This window comes from Miscanthus floridulus, chromosome 2, assembly GCF_019320115.1.
Source record: "Miscanthus floridulus cultivar M001 chromosome 2, ASM1932011v1, whole genome shotgun sequence".
Lineage (NCBI taxonomy): Eukaryota > Viridiplantae > Streptophyta > Magnoliopsida > Poales > Poaceae > Miscanthus > Miscanthus floridulus.
Genome location: NC_089581.1, coordinates 63,737,731 through 63,759,361, shown reverse-complemented (window position 1 = coordinate 63,759,361; position 21,631 = coordinate 63,737,731).

The following is a 21,631-nucleotide window of genomic DNA, read 5'->3' as shown; positions in this document are numbered from 1 at the left end:
ATCATGCATCCGTCTAGTTTTACACATGTATAATATACGATAAATAAGAAACGTGTTACCTTCCCATAGAATTATTTTCAGCCGTGTGATCTAAGAAGAATAAACTAAGGGGCTCGGCAGCCTGCCTTCTCCCATCACCGATTTCTTGACTGTTGTCGACTTCGGCCCATCTGATGTGTCACACAACTATCTTGGGAGGTACCAATTTGTGAAACTTGGAATGTAAATGGAACACGGTAATGGCAAGTGAACCAGTAAATTCTTTTATTGATCTGTGATATATATTTATACACCTGTACGGACGCCATGGGGAGACGCATGCAGGCAACCACCCATGGCGCTGACGGTTCGAACGAGAGCGGGAACGAGAGCGGGAGCGGTTCCGTCATGGGAGCGTTCCCAGATGAGAGCAACTCCTTCGTAGTCATAACACCCCCCTTTGATCGAATTCATCTTGAGATCAATGAATAATATTAATCCTCTAAAAAGTCCTGTAGGATAAAAACGAGGAGAAATACTTGATAGATACGATGTTAAAAACTCCTTCAAACCCAATGAAAAAATAAGGAGAAAGTGATACAACATATAATGATTATTACCTCATTATAAACTCATATGAGAAAACCTCTACAGGAGAAAACTCATAGATAGTTTAGAGGACAATATATCATTGGTATCTCCTAAAAAACCCCGCCGGGGAAAACAGGAAATATGACATATGCTTATGCTAATATTGCCTCATTAAAAACTTCATATGAGAAAGCTTGAGAGTAAAACTCATACAAAGAAAAGAGCGCAATATAATGGTTTGGACAGGTCAACATCTAGGAGATTTCTCCCCCTGAACCTTGCAAATCTCAAAGTCATCGCATATCAATTCCTTGAACACATCTCTGGAACGACAAAGCTAGTAAGGACGTAGTGAACAAATCAGCGAGGTTATCACATGATTTGGTTTGCAAGATGTCTATTTCACCCATTTGTTTTAACTCATGGGGATAAAACAACTTGGGAGAAATATTCTTGGTTATGTTGCTCTTGATATGGCATGTATCCATCTGTGTAACACAAGCAGAATTATCTTCATAGATAATGGTTGGCGAATCAATTCCACCAATACCACATGACTGTTATATGTGGTTGATCACTCCGCGAAGCCAAACACATTCACGTGAGTCCTCATATAGTGCAATTATTTTAGAGTGATTAGTGGAGGTAGACATGAGAGTCTGTTTTGAAGACTTCCATGAAATGGTTGTCCCTCCGTGTAAGAACACAAAGCCTGTCTGGGATCGGCCATTATGGGGATCAGATAAGTAGCCGGCATCAATGTATCCAATCATATTGGAGTTTGGGTTCCTTTGGAAAAATAATACAAGATCTCTTGTACCATTTACATATCTGAGGATATGTTTTACTCCCGTCCAATGACGTTTGGTAGGAGCAGCGCTATGTCGAGCTAGCAAGCTCACTACAAATGCAACATCAGGCCTGGTGCAATTTGTAAGATACATGAGCACTCCAAGACACTGAGATATGGGTAATGAGGTCCTAGAATCTCCTCCTTCATCCTATGGTCTGAATTGATCAATCTTCAGCTCTAAAGACAGAACAACCATAGGAGTTTTGGAGGGATATGATTTGTCCATATTGAATTTCTCCAATACTTTCCGGATATAGATAGATTGATGCACTAAAATTCCAGTGGGAAGGTGCCCAAGTTGTAAACCTAAGCAAAATTTGGTTTGACCCAAATCCTTCATTTCGAACTCTGTCTTTAGATGATTGTGTGCTTCATCAATATCTTGTGGGTTGCCAATGATATTTAAATCATCAACATACAATGATATTATGCAAAATCCCGTTTGGGACTTTTTGATGAAGACACATGGACAATCATCATTGTTAGTGTATCCCTTCTGTAGAAGGAACTCACTAAGTCGGTTATACCACATTCTTCTCGACTGCTTTAATCCATAGAGTGACTTTTGAAGCTTTACACAGTACATGTTACAATTTGCGTTCTAATCCGGTATAGAGATTCCATCGGGAACCTTCATATATATATATATATATATATATATATATATATATATATATATATATATATATATATATGTATATATATATATATATATATATATCCGAATCAAGTGACCCATATAGATATGCGGTCACTACACCCATCAACTGCATAGATAGACAATTTTGAATAGCCAAAGATATAAGATATCGGAATGTTATTCCACTCATAAATGAAGAATATGTTTCATTGAAATCACATGTTACAATTTGCGTTCTAATCCGGTATAGAGATTCCATCGGGAACCTTCATATATATATATATATATATATATATATATATATATATATATATATATATATATATATATATATATATATATATATATATCCGAATCAAGTGACCCATATAGATATGCGGTCACTACACCCATCAACTGCATAGATAGACAATTTTGAATAGCCAAAGATATAAGATATCGGAATGTTATTCCACTCATAAATGAAGAATATGTTTCATTGAAATCAATGCTGGGTCTCTGCATGAACCCATGTCCTACAAGCCTCGCTTTATGTTTCACAACCTCATTGTTCTCATTCCGTTTCTAGACGAAAACCCATTTGAATCCCATAGGGAAGATTCCACGAGGTGTAGGTATTGCATGAGTGAATACCTTTCTTTTGGAGAGCGAGAACAATTCCGCTTGAATTGCATCTTTCCATTGATTCCAGTCCGAGCACTTTTTGCACTCTGCCATGGTCTTAGGATCTGGATGATTTTGGATGATTTCATCAATTGCTTCAGTGAAATAAATGTCGACAATTGTAGACTTTCTGTCATATGATTCTCCAGATTCAATATAGTTGATGAAAATTTCACGCACCCTTTGTGATGTATCATTATTCCCCAATATGATTGCATCAGGGTGTTCCGATGTCCCAACATCAGTAATTGAGTGCACTGTTGATATGGGATGTGAAGGTTGAACCTCCATAGGGTGTCTCTCAACATGAGGTTGAGTTGCATTTGCTGTGTTGGGAACTTTGTTCTTCCCTTTCCTTTGCTTGCTAGAAGCTACATCCGTGGAAATAGTCGTACTTCTCCCCCTCTTACTTGGGAGTTTAGTAGTTTTGTTTGGTACCTCTATTCTTTTCCGACACATTTTTCATAGGATTGTAGGATTTTGTAACACCCTTGTAATCAGCAAATGCATCTGGCATGTTATTTGCAATGTGTTGCAAATTGATGATCTTCTAAACTTGAAGTTCAGTTTCAGATGTATGTGGATCTAAATTGGAGATGTCCGTGGCATCCCAATTGATTTCCTAGCATTGTTTGTGGTTTTCAGTTCCTCCCCCTAATGCCAGGAAATGATCTTCATTGAAGATACAATTAGTGTATCGGGCAGTAAATACATCCCCTATAAGGGGTTCTAGGTATTTAATGATCGACGGAGATTGATATCCCACGTAGATCCCCAATTTCCTGTGTGGGCCCATAGATGTACATTACGGTGGTGAGATCAGTATGTATACAGCGCAACCAAACTTCCGCAGATGGTAAATATTTGGTGTATTTCCACGTACAAGCTGCAACGGGGAGGTTGCATGGTATGTAGTTGGATGCAATTGAATCAAGTCAGCAGCGTGTAAGACTGCGTGACCCCAACAAGATATTGGTAGATTACAATTATGTAGTAATGGTCTTGCAATAAGTTTCACTCTCTTGATGAGAGATTCTACCAACCCATTTTGAGTATGAACATATAGGACCCAGTGCTGAACTTGAATCCCTAAGGCCATGCAATAATTATTGAAGGCACGTGAGGAAAATTTAGCAGCATTATTCATTTCAGATAGATCAGATTTGATGTTCAGGGTATTGTGCTTTAAGTTTGATAACTTGTGCAACAATCTTAGCAAATGCATGGTTTCTCATGGAGAGGAGACTCACATGAGACCATCGTGTAGATGCATCTATGAGAACCATGAAATACCTGAATGGCCCAGACAATGGTTGAATGGGGCCACATATGTCACCTTGAATGCGTTCAAGGAACTTTAGAGGTTCGGCATGAATTTTGAGGTAAGAGGGCCACAAAATTAATTTCCCCGTGGCACATGTGGTGCACACAAAATCTAAGGATTGGGAAAATTTTGCATCACTTAATGTGTGACCAACAGAATTGCTTATAATTTTCCTCATCATCCTAATGCCAGGATGGCCAAGGCGATCATGCCAAGTTTGGAATACGTTAACATTCTTGGAGCATCCTCGTCCCATGGAATTCAAGTACAATACCACTAAGTGCTTAGGGGTGTGACATTTCTGAGTCGGGTGGCTATAGCAGCCACACTTGTCACAAGTGCTAGACTTGTTAGGCTTCTTATTGTCTGACTTAGAAACATCCTTTCCCTTGTTAGCACCATGAGACTTATGCTGTCTCTGTCTCTTGTGCTTGTTCTTCCCTTTGAAGTTTCTATGATTGCTAGAGTTAGTAGCATTCCTTTGCTTCTTGTTTTGAGTGTTAGCATGTACTTCTGGCAAAGGCTTAGTGCCCATGGGACGCAGGTTGGAGTTCCAAAGTAGGAGCTCATTATGCCTTTTTGCTTGAAGTAATGTCTTAATCAACTCAGAATAAATAGTGAAACCTCTTTCACGGTATTGTTGCAGAAGGATCATCTGAGCGGGAAGCATGGTAGACAATGTCTTCTCAATTTTCTCCACATCAGTTGGCTCCTTTTCACAAAACTTTAGTTTAGCATAGAGTTTATGAACAACATGGTTGAACTCTCCCACAGATTTAAAATCATGTAGACAGAGATGGTTCCACTCATTTATAGCCTTTGGCAGGATAACTACCTTTTGCTGTTCATACCGTGTTTCAAGAGCAAGCCACAGAGCGCATGGGTCTTCCTCCATCAGATACTCAGCTTTGAGATCCGGATGGATATGGTTCCTTATGATGAATAAGGCATTGTACTTGAGAGGCACCACTAATGGGGCTACATCCTCTTGAGGAGGGGCAATTGCCTCGTACATTCCGTGCAACGATAGACTCACTTTGAGATCCATCGCCCATGTGGGGAAGTTGCGGCCATCAAGAGCGAGAGCCTCAAACTCTTTGGTGGCCATTGTGCCTACATATGTAGGGCCATAGATTTGTTAAAAATCCTTGGCAATGTTGAATAAGCAATGTGAAATGCAATTAATCAAGGTAAACATGAAATAGAGGGACATTCTCCTTTTTATGGAGTAACATAGTCAAGCAACGATGGTGTTAACTTTCTTTAATTTATTTTTCATCATTGAGTACGCACTTGAGGATGAAATCCCACAGTAGCACTATGGTGCTACCCTGTGTATGGCCAATGTGTCTGGCTCGGATGGTGTGCTCGGAGGACACAAGGGTTTATATTGGTTTGGGTGGAACATCCCAATGTCCAGTTTGCTGCTGCTTGTGTTACTGACACTTGGTTTGCAGTAGGGGTTACAAATAGATGAGAGAGGGAGAGGATACCAAGTCTCTGGTAGAAGGAGTGAACGGGTGCTGAGAGCTCACTTGCCGCTCAGCCGTGTGCTCGTGTCCTACTCTTCTATTCCCCCGGTAGGGGCGCCCTGCTTCCCCTTTTACAGGTGAAGGGAAAGCGCGGGTTACAAAGGAGGAAAATGAGAAGAATGAGAGCGAGAGAAGAAGACTTCTAGGGTTGTTGGGTCCTTCTTCTCCTTCATACAGGTCCCGCCGATCCTATAGATGTCAATAGGGACGGCTCCATGTCGTGGCTCTGTTCGTCACTAGCACCATGCGCAGGCATCATCTATAGGTCATGGCGTTTCACTCCATCCCAGCGGACATCGTGGTGAACTAACGCGCCTGTTAGCGTCCGTATGAGGATTAGATAGAACAGCATCGGCACGTCCTGCATTGTTCTTGTTGTGAATCCCTAGGTATGGCTCATCATGCGCTAGCCTCTTTCCTGGTGTCAGAGTTTTGACCCAGGCCCATACGCTTGGACCTAGAGTGGTTGGTGGTGGTATGGTTCCTCATCGAACAAGACGGAACCTGCATCCTCGAGGTCAGGCGAGATAGAACATGCGTCCTTGGGGTTGGTGAGACGGAGCCTGTACCCAAGGGGTCGAGCGAGACAGAGCCCACGACCTTGAGGTCGGGCGAGATGGAGCCCGTGTCCTTGAGGTCATGCAAGATGGAGCCTAAGGTCAGGCGAGACAAAAACTACATCCATGGGGTCAAGTGAGACGAAGCCCGCGGCCTTGAGGTCGGGCGAGTCAGAGCTCGTGGCCTTGAGGTCGGGCGAGACAAAGCCTGCGGCCTTAGGGTTGGGCCAGACCTTTTAATATGTCTTGAGCCATCTCAGGAAGTTAGTGTGAGTGCTAACTTCCTTGCTTTGGTATCCCTAATATCAATACTCGATAGTAGCCCCCGAGCCAACGGAGGAGTAGAATACACCTTTGGAGGCTTTTATGGATGGGAGGACTCTGAGGGCCTTGGCCTTCTTTTTGTAGCCCGTGGCATGTCCTAGTAGGACGGCGATTCCCTTTTGTCGTGATCGGTCTTTCTTAGGGGCATGTAACCATAGGATTCGGGAGGTCGAAAAGATTTTTCTTGATTTCTATCTCCTAGGATCCGATTGGTCTGCCGTCGTACTGTGACCGCGCGTTTGGTCTCCTTGTGAGTCCAACTTCCCACAAGCCCCCACGAGTTGCAGGGGTCCGGTCGAGGGTCGGCTCGTCTTTGTGATCATCATCCCTCAAGCATTTTTTGATAAAACAGAGGGGCTGAGCCATGCCATGTTTTTCCTCGATGGACAAAACATGGTGGTCAGTTAGCTATTAATGGGCTAGTCTGAGTGGGGCCTCAGCTTCCCATTCATGGACGTCCAGCATCGGTCAGCTGGTGACCGACTCCAGACTCTTAGCGGTCAATCCATATAGTTCTTGGGTCCATTCGGCCAGTCCCATGGGCTCATTGCCTTTCTTCGAGGAAAAACCATGGACTGGGAACCGATCAAGACTCAAACATGGGCTGAGATGCCCGCAATGCTCGTGCACCTGGGTACTAGCCGCTAGTGGGCCCATTCCTTTCCACCTCTCACTCTAAGGGTGCCCCAGAGCGGCTATGAACCCATCGGTGGGCCAGCCTTCAAACTCCTTGTCCTAAATGGGCCGTAGGAGGGTTTTCAGCTCTATATCCCTCCTTACCTATGACGGTTCTTGGCCCATCGATCGGGCGAACCATCATCCGGCGTGTCCTTTGAGCCGGTGGTGAGCGTGAGTGGTGTTGGGGTAGCCATGGTGTTGACTGGGGAGGCATAGCCGATGTCTGCGTCCATGGGAGAGTAGGCAGGGGAGGGCGCGTCTGGGTGCCCATGGTGGGCGTGGTGCAGCCGGTCATGTCCTTGACATCATAGGCGGAGGTGGCATGGCTAGAGCCATCGTCCGTGCAGGTGGCCGTCTTCGCAACAGGCCGAACAGAAGGGGGCGCACTCAAGGCATCCTTTGCTGATGTGGCGATAGGGCAGGCCTCTATCTCTGCATCACCCGCCCCCTCTATCACTAGAGGAGCCGCTCTAGAGGAGCTACCACCATAAGAGAGGTCGACGTAGGGACATCCCAGTCTCTGGTCTAGGTGGCTGCCCTCGATGAAGCAGTAGAGGAAAGGGAATGGGGGAGCGTCCACACGGAGGTTGGGGACGCGGTTCGTGCCCTGACCACCATGCTGAGCTCGATGCGTGACATTATCGCCCCGGTTGGCCAGGTATGATATGACCGTGCTTTCAACCCTCATGTTCCCTTTCCATGCCTCTAAGTCTTGTCTTCTTCGCAAATTGTGGGGGTATGGCCCCCAAGACATGGGTCACACCGTCGGAGGTGGCCCGGCCCACAAGATCAAGGCGTGCACGGCGCTGCTCGACGTGCACCACAAGACATTGTATAGTACCAAATAGGATACTTTACTTGTTACCCTACCCCTCCAGAGTATATAAGGAGAGGCAGGGGTCCTCTACTCGATATCATGTATTCAATACAATACACCAAAGACACAGGATGTAGGGTATTACGTCGATCAGATGGCCCGAACCTGTCTAAATCGCTGTCTCTGTGCCTTGTGTCACCATCTAGTTCCTGATTACGCGCATCCCCATCGACAAATCTACCATCGCGAGATACCCCTCGGTGGACTGCCGAGCATATTCTGTCGATAGTTGGCATGCCAGGTAGGGGTGTGCGCTTGATCCATGGCGAGCTAGATGGATCTCAAATCAACAACGCGTTCTCGTTGTCAATCTCACAGAGATCCATCCCGGTCCACGACGACAATTCATCACTGCTACACCAGTCCCTGCGATAGCAGATCCGATCTCAGAACCGCCTCCGAGGTTGTCTTCACTAACAACTCGCCGCCGCTGCCCTCATTAGCCCTCGTCGACGACTCGCCGCCGCTGCCCTCGTTGACGACTCACCGCCGCTACCCTCGGCGGCCTTCGCCGATAGCCCTCGCCGACATCTTTCGCCGACGTCCCTCACCGTCGACTCATCGTCACCGCTCGGTGGCCTTCGCCGACATCTTTCGCCGACGTCCCTCGTCATTGACTCGTCGTCACCGCTCGGCGGCCTTCGCTGACATCCTTCGCCGATGTCCCTCGCCGTTGACTCATCATCACCGCTCGGTGGCCTTTGCCGACATCTTTCGCCGACGTCCCTCGTCAACCACTCACCGCCGCTGCCCTCATCAGCCCTCGTCGATGACTCGCTGCTGCTGCCCTCGTCGACGACTCTCCGCCACTGCCCTCGGCGGCCTTCATCGACAGCCTTCGCCAACGTCCTTCGCCGACGTCCCTCGTCGATGACTCGCCGCCGCCGCCCTCGGCGGCCTTCACCGACAGCCTTCGCCGACATCTTTCGCCGACGTCCCTCGCCGTCGACTCGTCGTCACCGCTCAGCGGCCTTCGTCGACATCTTTTGCCGATGTCCCTCACTGTCGACTCGTCGTCACCACTCGGTGGCCCTCGCTGACATCCTTCACCGACGGCCCTCGCCGTTGTCTCATCGTCATTACTCGGCGGCCCTCACCGACATCCCTCGTCACCTCTGAGCTTCAAGCAAGCTGCCTAGGTCACCGACCAGATAACGCCATACGCCGCTGACCAGACATTCTGTCTAAAGCTAAGTCATGTTTTAATATTCTTCTAAATATTCTCCAATCTCTGTATAACGTCATAATGTTTCTCTGAACTATTTTCTCCATGTTTGCTCTCCAAATGATTTTCTAAACCCCCAAACAGTCCTGTTGATGCTTGGACACCTCTAGAGATGGCCCTATCTCCGGCTCCTCCCTACACGTGCTACGGGCTCCGCGCTCTGCGTTATGGGTGGTCGGCAGCGGCTCCTTGGTCACGCCTGTTCCTCCTACACATGCATGGGCTCCGCGCTCAACGTTATGGACTATGGGCTAGCTAGGGCTGGAGACTCAGCTACACACTAACTGTTCGGGCGGTTTATATTAAACATAAATATATTTTCACGCCAACTGATCGCCGAACTGCATACGCCGTTTCATCACCATTGCTGATTTTTCTCCAGAGTTCATTTATTTTTACATCATGTACTACCCGTTCTACATGTTTGTATTGCAGGATCATCGTCCACCTGGTGCTCGGACTTCTCCACCGATCAACTGGTCGGACCGCTTGGTTCATGGACTCCGTCGCTAACCAGTCGATCGAACTAATCGCCAGCTATGTCGGTTACTCCTCGACACACGGATACTTCATGTTCGAGGACTAAGTGGGCACACTTCACCGCACGGACATCATCAGCTACGTCGGTGCTCGGACCTCGCTACCTACGCTAGGGACTCCTCAGTGCTCAGACCTCGCCGCCTATGCCGAGGACTCCTCGGTGCTCGGACATCGCCGCCTACGTTGGTGACTCCTCGATGCTCGGTCATCACCAGCGACACCGAGGACTCCTCACTCCTCAGTGCTCGGTCATCGCCAGCGACATCGGGGACTCCGCGCTCCTTGGTGCTCGGACATCACCAGCGACGCCGGGGACTCCTCGCTCCTCGATGCTCGGTCATCGCCAGCGACACCGGGGACTCCTCACTCCTTGGTGCTCGGACCTCGCCGCCTACGCCAAGGACTCCTCGGTGCTCGGACATCGCTGCCTATGGGGGGGACTCCTCGGTGCTCGGTCATCGCCAGCGACATTGGGGACTCCTCACTCCTTGGTGCTCGGACCTCGCCGCCTACGCCGAGGACTCCTCAGTGCTTGGACATCGCCGCCTATGGGGGGGACTCCTCGGTGCTCGGTCATCACCAGCGACGCTAGGGACTTATCGCTCCTCGGTGCTCGGTCATCGCCAGTGACGCTAGGGACTCCACGGTCCTCGATGCTCAGACATCGCCAGCGACGCCGGGGACTCCTCGCTCCTCGGTGCTCGGTCATCGCCAGTGACGCCGGGGACTCCTCGCTCCTTGGTGCTTGGTCATCGCTAGTGACGTCGGGGACTCCACGCTCCTCGGTGCTCGGACATCACCAGCAACATCGGGGACTCCTCGCTCCTCGATGCTCGGTCATCGCTAGCGACACCGGGGACTCCATGCTCCTCGGTGCTCGGACATCGCCAGCGACGTCGGGGACTCCTCACTCCTCGGTGCTCGATCATCGCCAGAAACGCCAGGGACTCCTCGCCCCTCGGTGCTCGGACATCGCCAGCGACGCCGAGGACTCCTCGCTCCTTAGTGCTCGGTCATCGCTAGCGACGCCGGGGACTCCTCGCTCCTCGGTGCTCGGACATCGCCAGCAACATCGAGGACTCCTCGCTCCTTGGTGCTCGATCATCACCAGCGACGCGGGGGATTCCCTTGCTGCTTGGATCTGGCTACGTCTCATCGGTGTGCTATCAAGCTGCTCCATGCTGTTCGGATCAGGGTGCTGATCTTGGGCAGCACGTCTGGGGTCTTGATACGCACATGTCAGACGACGTCGGCAAGCTTTCAGACTTCTTTGACCCTGCTACAAGATTCATTCTTCATCTTCCAACAGGCTCGAGGACTAAGTGGGCACACTTCACCTTGCGGTGAATGTGCTTGTTCTCATCTCGAGGCTACGCCCGGGTACTGGCTGCCTGCTCGGCTGGTCTTCTACTTTATGACCCTGGCACCATGTGACTGCGTCACCTACTATCAGGCTCAAGGACTAACTGTGGTGGTATGGCCCCCAAGACATGGGCCGCACCATCGGAGGTGGCCCGACCCACAAGATCAAGGCGTGCACGGCGCTGCTCGGCGTGCACCGCAAGACATTGTATAGTACCAAATAGGATACTTTACTTGTAACGCTGCCCCTCCAGAGTATATAAGGAGAGGCAGGGGTCCTCTACTCGACATCATGTATTCAATACAATACACCAAAGACACAGGACGTAGGGTATTACGTCGATCAGATGGCCTGAACCTATCTAAATCACTGTCTCTATGCCTTGTGTCACCATCTGGTTCCTGATTATGCGCATCCCCATCGACAAATCTACCATCACGGGATACCCCTCGGTGGACTGCCGAGCATATTCTGTCGACACAAATCCTTATGGCCCGTAGCCAGGAGAAGTCCTAGTTCCTTACTGAGGAGGCGCGGTGGAGTGAGGGGCTAGCTACAAAGCTCATTGCTGCCCGTCAGGAGGTGCCTGAGCTTGCCCCTACCTCCCAGGAGGTGGCCAACCTCCAAGTCAAGGAGAAGGACGCTTGTGATGATGCCCATGAGGCCGAGGAGAAGCTCATGGCGTTAATTGAGAGGGTGCACGTGGATGTCGTGGAGGCCGAGTGGCTATGGAAGGAGCGGGATGATTTGCTCTGGACCATAGAGGAGCTCTGCACGGGGATTGACCTGGCTTGCCAAGAGCACACCGACACTCAGCAGCAGATTGACCACCTCAAGGATGAGCTTTAGGGGGAGAGGGACCTGAAGGTTGCAGCCGAGGGCATGGCCACCGAGCTTGTCGTGAAGGTCGGTCAGCACCAAGAAGAGGTCTGGCGCCTGGTGTGCAGGCTTCAACCGGATGTGAACGGTAAGTCTCCGATTTCCCTTGTTGTCTTTCTCCCTAGAATCCATGGTAAACCTTTTGACACGGTCGATACATGACTTGGGCCGGTCTCGACAACAAGCTCAGGGTAGAGGTGGTGAAGAGCCATGGCCTAGAGAAGGAGCTCATCGAGGTGAAGGACACCCTCTAGAAGGAGAGCGACGAACACGACAACATGTGCATCACCATCCAGCTAGTCTACGATGAGTTCGAGCTTGCCTCGGAGCAGGAGACAAGCTCGCTCGTGGTTTGTGCCAACCAAATCATGGACCAGGCCTGTTATATGGCAAGGGGGGCACTTCGCTTTGGCATTCACTGATCGTTCGCAATTGCCCATTCTCATTACAAGAACATCGATCTAGCGACGATGAGCCAATGTTTCATGCCTGTCTATACCGAAGACGAGCTAGACGACATCGAGAAGGAGGTGGCCCCTTGGCACATGACCTTTCTACCAAGATAGAAGATGAAATCATCCCCTCCGAGGAGATAGTTTAGTTAGATAGGTTAGGCGGCGCATTTATAATAAGCGGACAAGTTCCAACCCTTCTGTTTCGTTTAAACAAGCTTGTTCTTTCGTTTTGGTTGAACAAATTTGTTCTTTCTCTCTTTTTATGTGTTAAAAGGGTTAAAGCACTCTTACCCTTCTTGTTGTTAAGATTGTAGAGCTCGAGGTGCAGGCAAAAAACTTTGATCACGTTGGTAAGCAAGAGTGCCATAGCCACTGGGATGTAGGTTTCTTGCAGTCCGACCAGTTTTACTTAGCATTCGTTTCCGCAAACCTTGCCTCTAGGTTTTTAACATGAGAAAGGGTCGGGCACGGTGACTATTTTAGAAAAGGTATATATACCCTTATCAGCCCCTGAGTGAGGCCCGACCTCTTGCCATTGCCGAGGTCAGGTTTCACTAAAGATCGAGGAGACGATAGCGAAACAGGTAAGAGAAAGTGTTTTTTTGTTTCAGAAACGTTATTCATAGTTTTTGTATGAACCCCCTCCCTAGGATCCAAGCCATCGTCCTACAACTGCGTATTTGGTCTCCTTGCGAGTACAACTTCCCTCGAGCCTCGGGCATTGTAGGGGTCCGGTCGAGGGGTCAGCTCATCTTTGTGATCGTCATCCCTCAATCATTTTTTCGATAAAATGGTGGGGCTGAGCCATGCCACATTTTTCCTCGATGGACGAAACATGGTGCTCGGTTAGGGGCTAGTCCGAGTGGGGCCCTGGCTTCCCATTCATAGGGGTCCGGCATGGGTTAGCTGGTGATCCACTCCAGATTCTCAGTGGCCAATCCAAAAAGTTCATGGGTCTGTTCGACCGGTCCCGAGGGCTCATTGCCTTTCTTCGAGGAAAACCATGGACTGGGAACCGACCAAGACTCAAATGTGGGCCGGGATGCCCATGGCGCTCGTGCGCCCGACACTAGTGGGCCCATCCCTTTCGACCCCTCACTCTAAGGGCACCCCAGAGCGGCTATGAACCCATCAGGGGGCAACCTTTGAACTCCTAGGCCAGAATGGGTTGTAGGAGTGTTTTCAGCTATGATCTCTCCTTACCTATGATGGTTCTTGCACTTGTCTACACCAACGCCGAGCTGGACGACATCTAGAAGGAGTGGCCCCTCTGGCACAGGACTTACCTACTAAAATAGTGGATGAGATCACCCCCCAAGAAATTAGTTAGGTAGATAAGCCAGGCAATGAACTTGTAATAAGTGGACAAGCTCTTACATTTTATTATAGCCAAAAAGATTTTTAGGTCTTCTCCCCTTTTGTATAAAAAGGTTAATGTGTTTTGACCCTTTCCGTTGTTAAGGCTATAAAGCTCGGGGTGCAAGTGAAAAAACTCTAATCACACTAGTGAGCAAAAATGCCATAGTCGTTGGGGCGTAGGTTTCTTGCAGTCCGACCAGTTTTACTAAGCGTTCATTTCCACAACCCTTGCTTCTAGATCTTAACGTGAGAAAGGATCGGGCACAACGAATGTTTGTCAGGTAGATATACTCTTTAATGTGTTTTGACTCTTTTTGTAGTTAAGGCTAAAAAGCTTGGGGTGCAGGCAAAAAACTCTGATCACACTGGTGAGCAAAAACGCCATAGCCACTGGGGCATAGGTTTCTTGTGGTCCGACCAGTTTTACTCAGTGTTTGTTTTCGCAACCTTGCTTCTAGATCTTAACGTGAGAAAGGGTCGGGCATAGAGAATGTGTATTAGATAGATATGCTCTTATCAGCCCCCAATGTGAGGCCTAACCCCTCACCGCTGCTGGGGTCGGATGTCACTAAAGATCAAGGAGTCGATAGCGAAACCAATAAGAGAAAGCGTGCGTAGATTAAGGGTAAAAGTGACGTAGTTGTTTGATGTTCTAGGCATTGACGAAGACTTCATTGTCGATGGTCTTGAGCTTATAGGTGCCTGGTTGGAGCACCTCCATGATGACATATGGTCCCTCCCATGGTGGAGAGAGCTTGTAGCGGTTCTTGTTGCTCTGGATGAGGTGGAGCACCAGGTCCTCGACGTTGAGGCCTGACCCCGCACTCGATGGATGTGGTACTGGCCCAACACTTGTTGGTACTTGGCCGAGCAGATGAGGACAATGTCATGTGCTTCATCTAGCTAATCCATGGCATCCTTGAGGGATGCCTTGGTTCTCTGTTCATCGTACAACCTGACCCTTGGTGCTCCATAATCGATGTCGGTCGGGAGGATAGCCTTAGAACCGTAGACCATGAAGAATGGCGTGTAGCCGGTGGCCCGGCTAGGGGTCAACCTTAGGCTCTAGAGCACCGCGGGAAGCTCTGCAACCCATCGTCTACCAAACTTGTTCAACCGGTTGAAGATCCTAGTCTTGAGTCCTTGTAGGACCATGACATTCACGCGCTCGACCTGCCCGTTCGTGCGGGGGTGCGCCACAGCGGCCCAATCAACGTGGATGTGGTATTCCTCATAGAATAGAAGGAACTTTTTTCTGGTGAACTACATGCCGTTGTCCATGATAATAGAGTTTGGGACTCCAAAGTGATGGATGATATCAAGGAAGAACAGCACGGCTTGATTGGACTCGATTGCGGAGATCGATCGAGCTTCTATCCACTTTGTAAACTTGTCTACGGAGACAAGCAATTGCGGTGCTTAGGCCAACAGGTCCGACCAGATCGAGCCCCTAGACCGTGAATGACCATGTGATGGGGATCGTTTGCAGTGCTTGGGCCAACAGGTGGGTCTGCCGAGCGTAGTATTGACACCCTTCACAGGTGCACACAATCTGTTCAACGTCGGGTACTGCGGTCGGCTAGTAGAAGCCTTATTGGAACACATTTCTAACCAGGATCCTAGGTGTGGCATGGTGCCCGTAGACCCCACCATGGATATCACTCAGCAACTATTTTCCCTTGTTCGATGGGGATGCAGCGCTGTAGGATCTCGGTGTGGCTTCTCCTGTAGAGCTCGCTCTCAAAAACAACAAAGGACTTGGCGCAAAGCGTGAGCTGCTAAGCCTCCATTTTGTCTATCAGTAGCGCCTCACAGAGGAGGTAGTCGAGGTAAGGCATCCTCTAGTCTGCCAGAAGGTCAGGCTCTATCACTGGATCCTCGTCAAGCTCCATGACTTTGGGGTCAGATGGAGCCACCGGCTGGTCAGCCCCCGAACCTAGGGCTAGCGGCCCATCACCAGTATGTTCTATCTCCTCGTAGCGGACTGAGGGCTTGTACTGATCGCTAGCGAAGACACTCATCGGCACCAGCTCTTGGATGGACGGCGTTTTCGGTAGCGTGTCGGCTGCCTCAATGAGATGCCTCAGGATGTGATTAAGCTTGAGACCATCGAAGTTGTCCTCTAGCTGGCAAACTTCTCGGCAATACTAGCCATCTTGGAATTGTGGCAGCTTGATTCCTTCATGACTTGGTCGATGACTAGCTGGGAGTCGCCCTAGACGTCAAGTTGTCGGATACCCAACTCAATGGCGATGTGTAGGATGTTGATGAGTGCCTCATACTCGGCCACATTGTTGGAGGAGGGGAAATGAATGCGAACCATGTACCTCATGCATACCCTGAGGGGCGAAGCAAAGACCAGCCCTACGCTGGAGCCTTTCTTCATTAGTGATCCATTGAAGTACATTGTCTAGTGCTCTTGGTCGACGACTACTGGTGGTATTTGGATCTCGGTCCACTCTATAATAAGATCAGCCAACACTTGGGACTTGATGGTTGTCCGAGGGGCATGTGAAATGCCTTGACCCATCAGCTCAAGTGCCCACTTCGTGATTTTCCTATGGCATCTTGGTTTTGGACGACCTCACCAAGAGGGAAGGACGTCACGATCGTCACCGAATGCGACTCAAAGTAGTGACGCAGCTTCCTTTTGGCAATAAGGATGGCGTACAGGAGTTTCTAGATTTGGGGGTAGCGAGTCTTGGAATCGGATAAGACCTCGCTAATGAAGTACATATGATGCTACACTTTGAGGGCGTGCCCCTCTTCTTCTTGCTCTACCACTAGGGCGGCGCTGACCACTTGCGTGGTGGCCGTAATGTAGAGCAGATGCGGTTCCCCGTCGGTTGGGGGAACCAAGATCAGGGCCTTTGTCAGGAGCTGCTTGACCTTGTTAAGTGCCTCCTAGGCCTCGGGCGTCCATTCGAAGCGGTCAGCCTTCTTCAGAAGCCAATAGAGGGGGAGACCTCGTTCGCCGAGGCATGAGATAAAATGACTGAGCATAGCGAGGCACCCTATAACCCGTTGTACCCCCTTTATGTTCTAAATTGGGCCTATCCTCATGATGGCCAAGATCTTCTCTGGGTTGGCTTTGATGCCATGCTCAGAGACGATAAAACCTAGAAGCATAACCCATGGGACCCCGAAAACACATTTCTCAAGGTTGAGTTTGATGTCGTTTGCTCAAAGTTTCATGAAGGTCTACTCTATGTTGGCTATGACCTGGTCAATCCGTTTGGACTTGACCATGATGTCATCTACGTAGGCCTCAATGGTTTGCCCAATGAGGTCACTAAAACACTTGAGCATACACTTCTGATACGTAGCCCCCATGTTTTTCAAACCGAACAGCACTGTGACGTAGCAGAACGATCCAAACAGGGTGATGAAAGATGTTGCGAGCTGGTCGGACTCTTTCAACATGATTTGATGGTACCCGGAGTATGCATCAAGGAAGCAAAGTGTTTCGCACCCTGAGGTCAAGTCGACAACTTGGTCTATGTGTGGCAAAGGAAACAAATCCTTTGGACACGCTTTGTTGAGACCCATGTAGTTAACAGACATTCTCCATTTCCCACTCTTTTTTGTATAAGAACGGGATTGGCTAACCACTCGGGGTGGTATACTTCCTTGATGAACCCGACCACTAAAAGCTTTGCAATCTCCTCACCGATGGCCCTGTGTTTCTCCTCATCGAAGCAATGCAGGCGCTACTTCACTGGCTTGGAGCCTGGCCTGATCTTCAAGGCATGCTCGGTGACTTCTCTCGGAATGCCTGGCATTTCCGAGGGGCTCCACACAAAGATGTTTCTATTGGCGTGGAGGAAGTCGGTGAGCGTGCTTTCCTATTTAGAGGAAAGCACAGTGCCGATGTGCACCACTTTGCCGTTGGAGCCGCTGGGGTCTATGAGGACCTCCTTGGCGCCCTCTATAGGCTCAAAAGACTCAGCCGACCGCTTGGGTTCAGGCGCTTCTTTGATGACATCATCCTAGATGGCCGCAAGCTCTTTGGAGGTGACAATTGCCATGGCATGTTGGTAGCACTCGACCTCGCACTCGTAGGCGCACTGGAAGGAGGTGCCGATGGTGATGACCCTGCATGGACCTAGCATCTTCAACTTCAGATAGGTGTAGTTGGGGATGACCATGAACTTCATGTAGCATGGACGTCCTAGGATGGCATGGTAGGTCCGTGGAACTCGACCACCTTGAAGGTAAGGGTCTCTGTCCTATAATTGGTCGGATTCTTGAAGGTGACGAGCAGATCGATCTGCCCAAGTGGCATGGCTTGCTTTCCAAGCACGATACCGTGGAAAGGCGCCCTAGTCGGCCGGATGCGCGATCGGTCGATGCCCATGGCATCGAGCATTTCTACGCACATGGTGTTGATGCCACTGCCTCTATCCATCAGTACCTTGGTGAGCCACTTTGTGCAGATGATCGAGTCAACCACGAGCGGGTATCTTTTTGGGTGGTCGGTCCGATCAAAAGTTATGGCGGATTCCGACCATCGAAGGAAGGAAGGCACGGCCGGCTTGGCCGTATAGACCTCGTGGCGTGCAAGCTTCTGGTGGTGGTTAGAGTCATAGGCCACTGACCCTCTAAAGATCATGAGGTAGCCATCCAGCATCAAAAATCTGCCATCCTTCCTCTCGATGTCGTCTGCGGCCGGCTTGGGCTCCTAACTATGCTCCCCTTGTTAGAGCCTTTAGACAAAAACTGCTTCATAAGGATGTAGTCCTTGTATAGGTGCTCGATGGGGAAAGCATGGTTCGGGCATGCCCCTTTGAGCAGCTTCTCAAAGTGGTCTGGGGTACCCTTGGTGAGCTTTGGACCCCCCCTTACGGTCGATAGTGGCCACGAGCGAGCCCTCACGCTGCTGCTTGTTCTTCTTCTTGTTGGGGTGGTTGGAGGCACCTTCGTCAGCGTCCTCATCCCGCTTTGCCTTGCCCTTAGGGCGGTAAAAAATCACCCCGACTACCAGGCGTGGCTGGTGGTGATGTCAAGGAGCTCCTTGGTGGTTTGCGGGCCCTTATATCATAGCTTGTGAACTAGAGACTCGCAGCTGGTCCCAGATAGGAAAGCTCCTATGATGTCGGCGTCGACGATGTCGGGCAGCTCGTTGCACTGCCAGGAGAAGCGCCGGATGTACCCACGAAGAGTTTCCCTAGACTTATGTTGGTAGTTTTTGAGATCACATGGTTCCTAGGACACACATAAGTGCCCTAGAAGTTTCCCACAAAGATCTCTTTTAGGTCCGCCCAACTTTGGATTCGGTTGGGCAGAAGGTGTTCCAACCACGTTCGCACCGAATCGGCCAAGAACAACGAAAGGTTGTGGATAATGAAATTGTCACTATCCACTCCATCGGCTTGGCAAGCAAGCTTATAATCCTTGAGCCATAGTCCAGGGTTTGTTTCCCTGGAGTATTTTGGGATGTTGGTCGGTGGTCAGTACCGTGGTGGGAAGACGGTGTTGAGGATGTGTCGGCCAAAGGCCTAAGGTCCCGACAAGTCAGGGCTTGGGCTTCTGTCCTCGCCACTGTCGTAGCGTCCATCATGATGAGGGTGGTAGCCATGGCTAGCCTCCTCCCTCTCACCGCAGTGGGCACGCCTATGGGCATCCAGTGTGTTGTGTGCATCATGGTGGAGGCCAAGACGCTCATGCACCGGGGCCACGATGCATGGCCTGTCGCCTCACTACGCCTGGTGGACTGACACGTCCCTGTTAGGTTGCTCTGACGGTGCACGGTGGCTGGCGTCAAGCTTGCATCATCAGGACAGCGAGCTCTCGACCTGCTGCACCGCCGCACGCTCAAGTAGCATGCGAATCTCGTGATGGGCCCGATGATCCTTGGATGTCGTGGGCTCCAGAAGCCCCCGGAGCAAGGCCACCGTGGCAGCGATGTTCAAGCTTGCCCAAGTGAAGTGTGGGAGGGCTTCATCGTCCTCAATGATCATCCGATTCATGTCATGGGCCACAACGCATACACGACCACCGTCTCTGTGGTGCTCAATCTCTCGCTCGAGCTTCGCACTTTCCTGCTCGAGCTAGAGTCGTGCTTCTTTGAGATTTTGGTGCCATGCCCTCAGCTGCTCTACCCGCAGGTGAGGTGGGGCCCCTGCGTCCCCCTTGACCTCATCGTAGAAGTTGTCTGTTGAGGTAGCCCCTCCCTTGTGGATACTTTTGATGTATCCCTTGGGGGTACCTACCATGAAACATTCTCGCGAGGGTTGATGGCTCCCCGTGCTAGAGTCAGAGTCGGAGGGCGACTCTGATTCTCCCACGAGAAGGCCATGGACAGATTCTGCGACGTATTCGGTCATCCCCATGAACTTGTCATTCATAGGCGATGGGGGCGTGCACTGCGCCACAAGGTGGCCAACAGTCTCTGTGGCGTGGCGCAGACCGAACGGGAGCGCTGTCTGGTTGCTCTAGATGAGGTATTCTAAGGAGAGCGGCTCTCCTCCAGCAAGCTCCATCATGACGTTGGCGAACAAGAAGGTGAGGCGGCGTAGGTCCTCCCGAGACGGTCGGGGTCCTAGGAAGGCGTCGAGCTGACGCTCTAGCCTCCCATAATCGAAGCTGAGGAGCTAGTCGCTCCTAAGGGCATGGGCCTCTGGTGCATGCAGGTGTAGCTCCTTGAGCGCCTCGGTGATCGTGTCGATGCCAGCGGAGTGGAGAGGCTGGATGGCGGCGGGAACCTATGCCAACTCTCCCTCCATCGTAACGATAAAGTCCATGTTCCCAAAGCGCACGTGCACGCCCGGGACCTAGCTGACGCCGTGACTAGCCATTCGAGGCCTGATGTGGACGTCGAGAGAGAGAAGAAGACTTCTAAGGTTTCCATGCCCTTCTTCTCCTTCATGCGGGTACCACCGATCCTGTAGATGTCAACAGGGATGGATCCATATTGTAGCCCTATTCGTCATTGGCGCCATGCGCAGAAGTCATCTACCGGTCACGACGTTCCACTCCGTCCTAGCAGATGTCGTGGTGGACTGACGCGCCTGTCAGCGTCCGTACGAGGATTAGGCAGAATAGCACCGGCATGTCCAGCATTGTTCTTGATGTGAATCCCCAGGTATGGCCCATCATGACCATGGGTTACATCGAGGTATATCAGCTTCTTCCCTGGTGTCAGAGTTTTGACCCAAGCCCATACGCTTGGACCTGGAGTGGTTGGCGGTGGTATGGGTCCCTGTCGGACGAGACGGAACCCACGTCCTCGAGGTTGGGCAAGACGGAGCCTGCGACCTTGGGCGAGACAGAGCCTGCACCCAAGGGGTTGGACGAGACGGAACCCTCGTCTTTGGGGTCGGGCGAGACGGAGCCCGCACCCAAGGGGTCAGGCGAGACGAAGCCCGCACCCAAGGGGTCGGACGAGACGGAGCGCGCGTCCTCGAGGTTAGGCAAGATGGAAACCGCGTCCTTGCAGTCGGGCGAGACGGAGCCCGCACCCAAGGGGTCGGGCGAGACAGAGTCCACGGCCTTGAGGTCGGGCGAGACGGAGCCCGCGGCCTTGAGGTCGGACGAGACCTTTTAATACGTCTGGAGCTATCCAGGGAAGTCAGCGTGAGCACTAATTTCCTTGCTTTGGGTATCCCTAATATCGATACCCGACACCTTGTGTGTGGCCAATTTGAAAATAAATAAGGGTAGTCACCCAAAAGTGTAGACCAAATTGTTTCAAAACTTGATATTGGGTACGCACGTTGAGGAATAAATCTTGCAGTAGTACTAGGGTACTACCTTGTGTATGGCCAATACCAAAGTTCAGAAACTTAGTGTT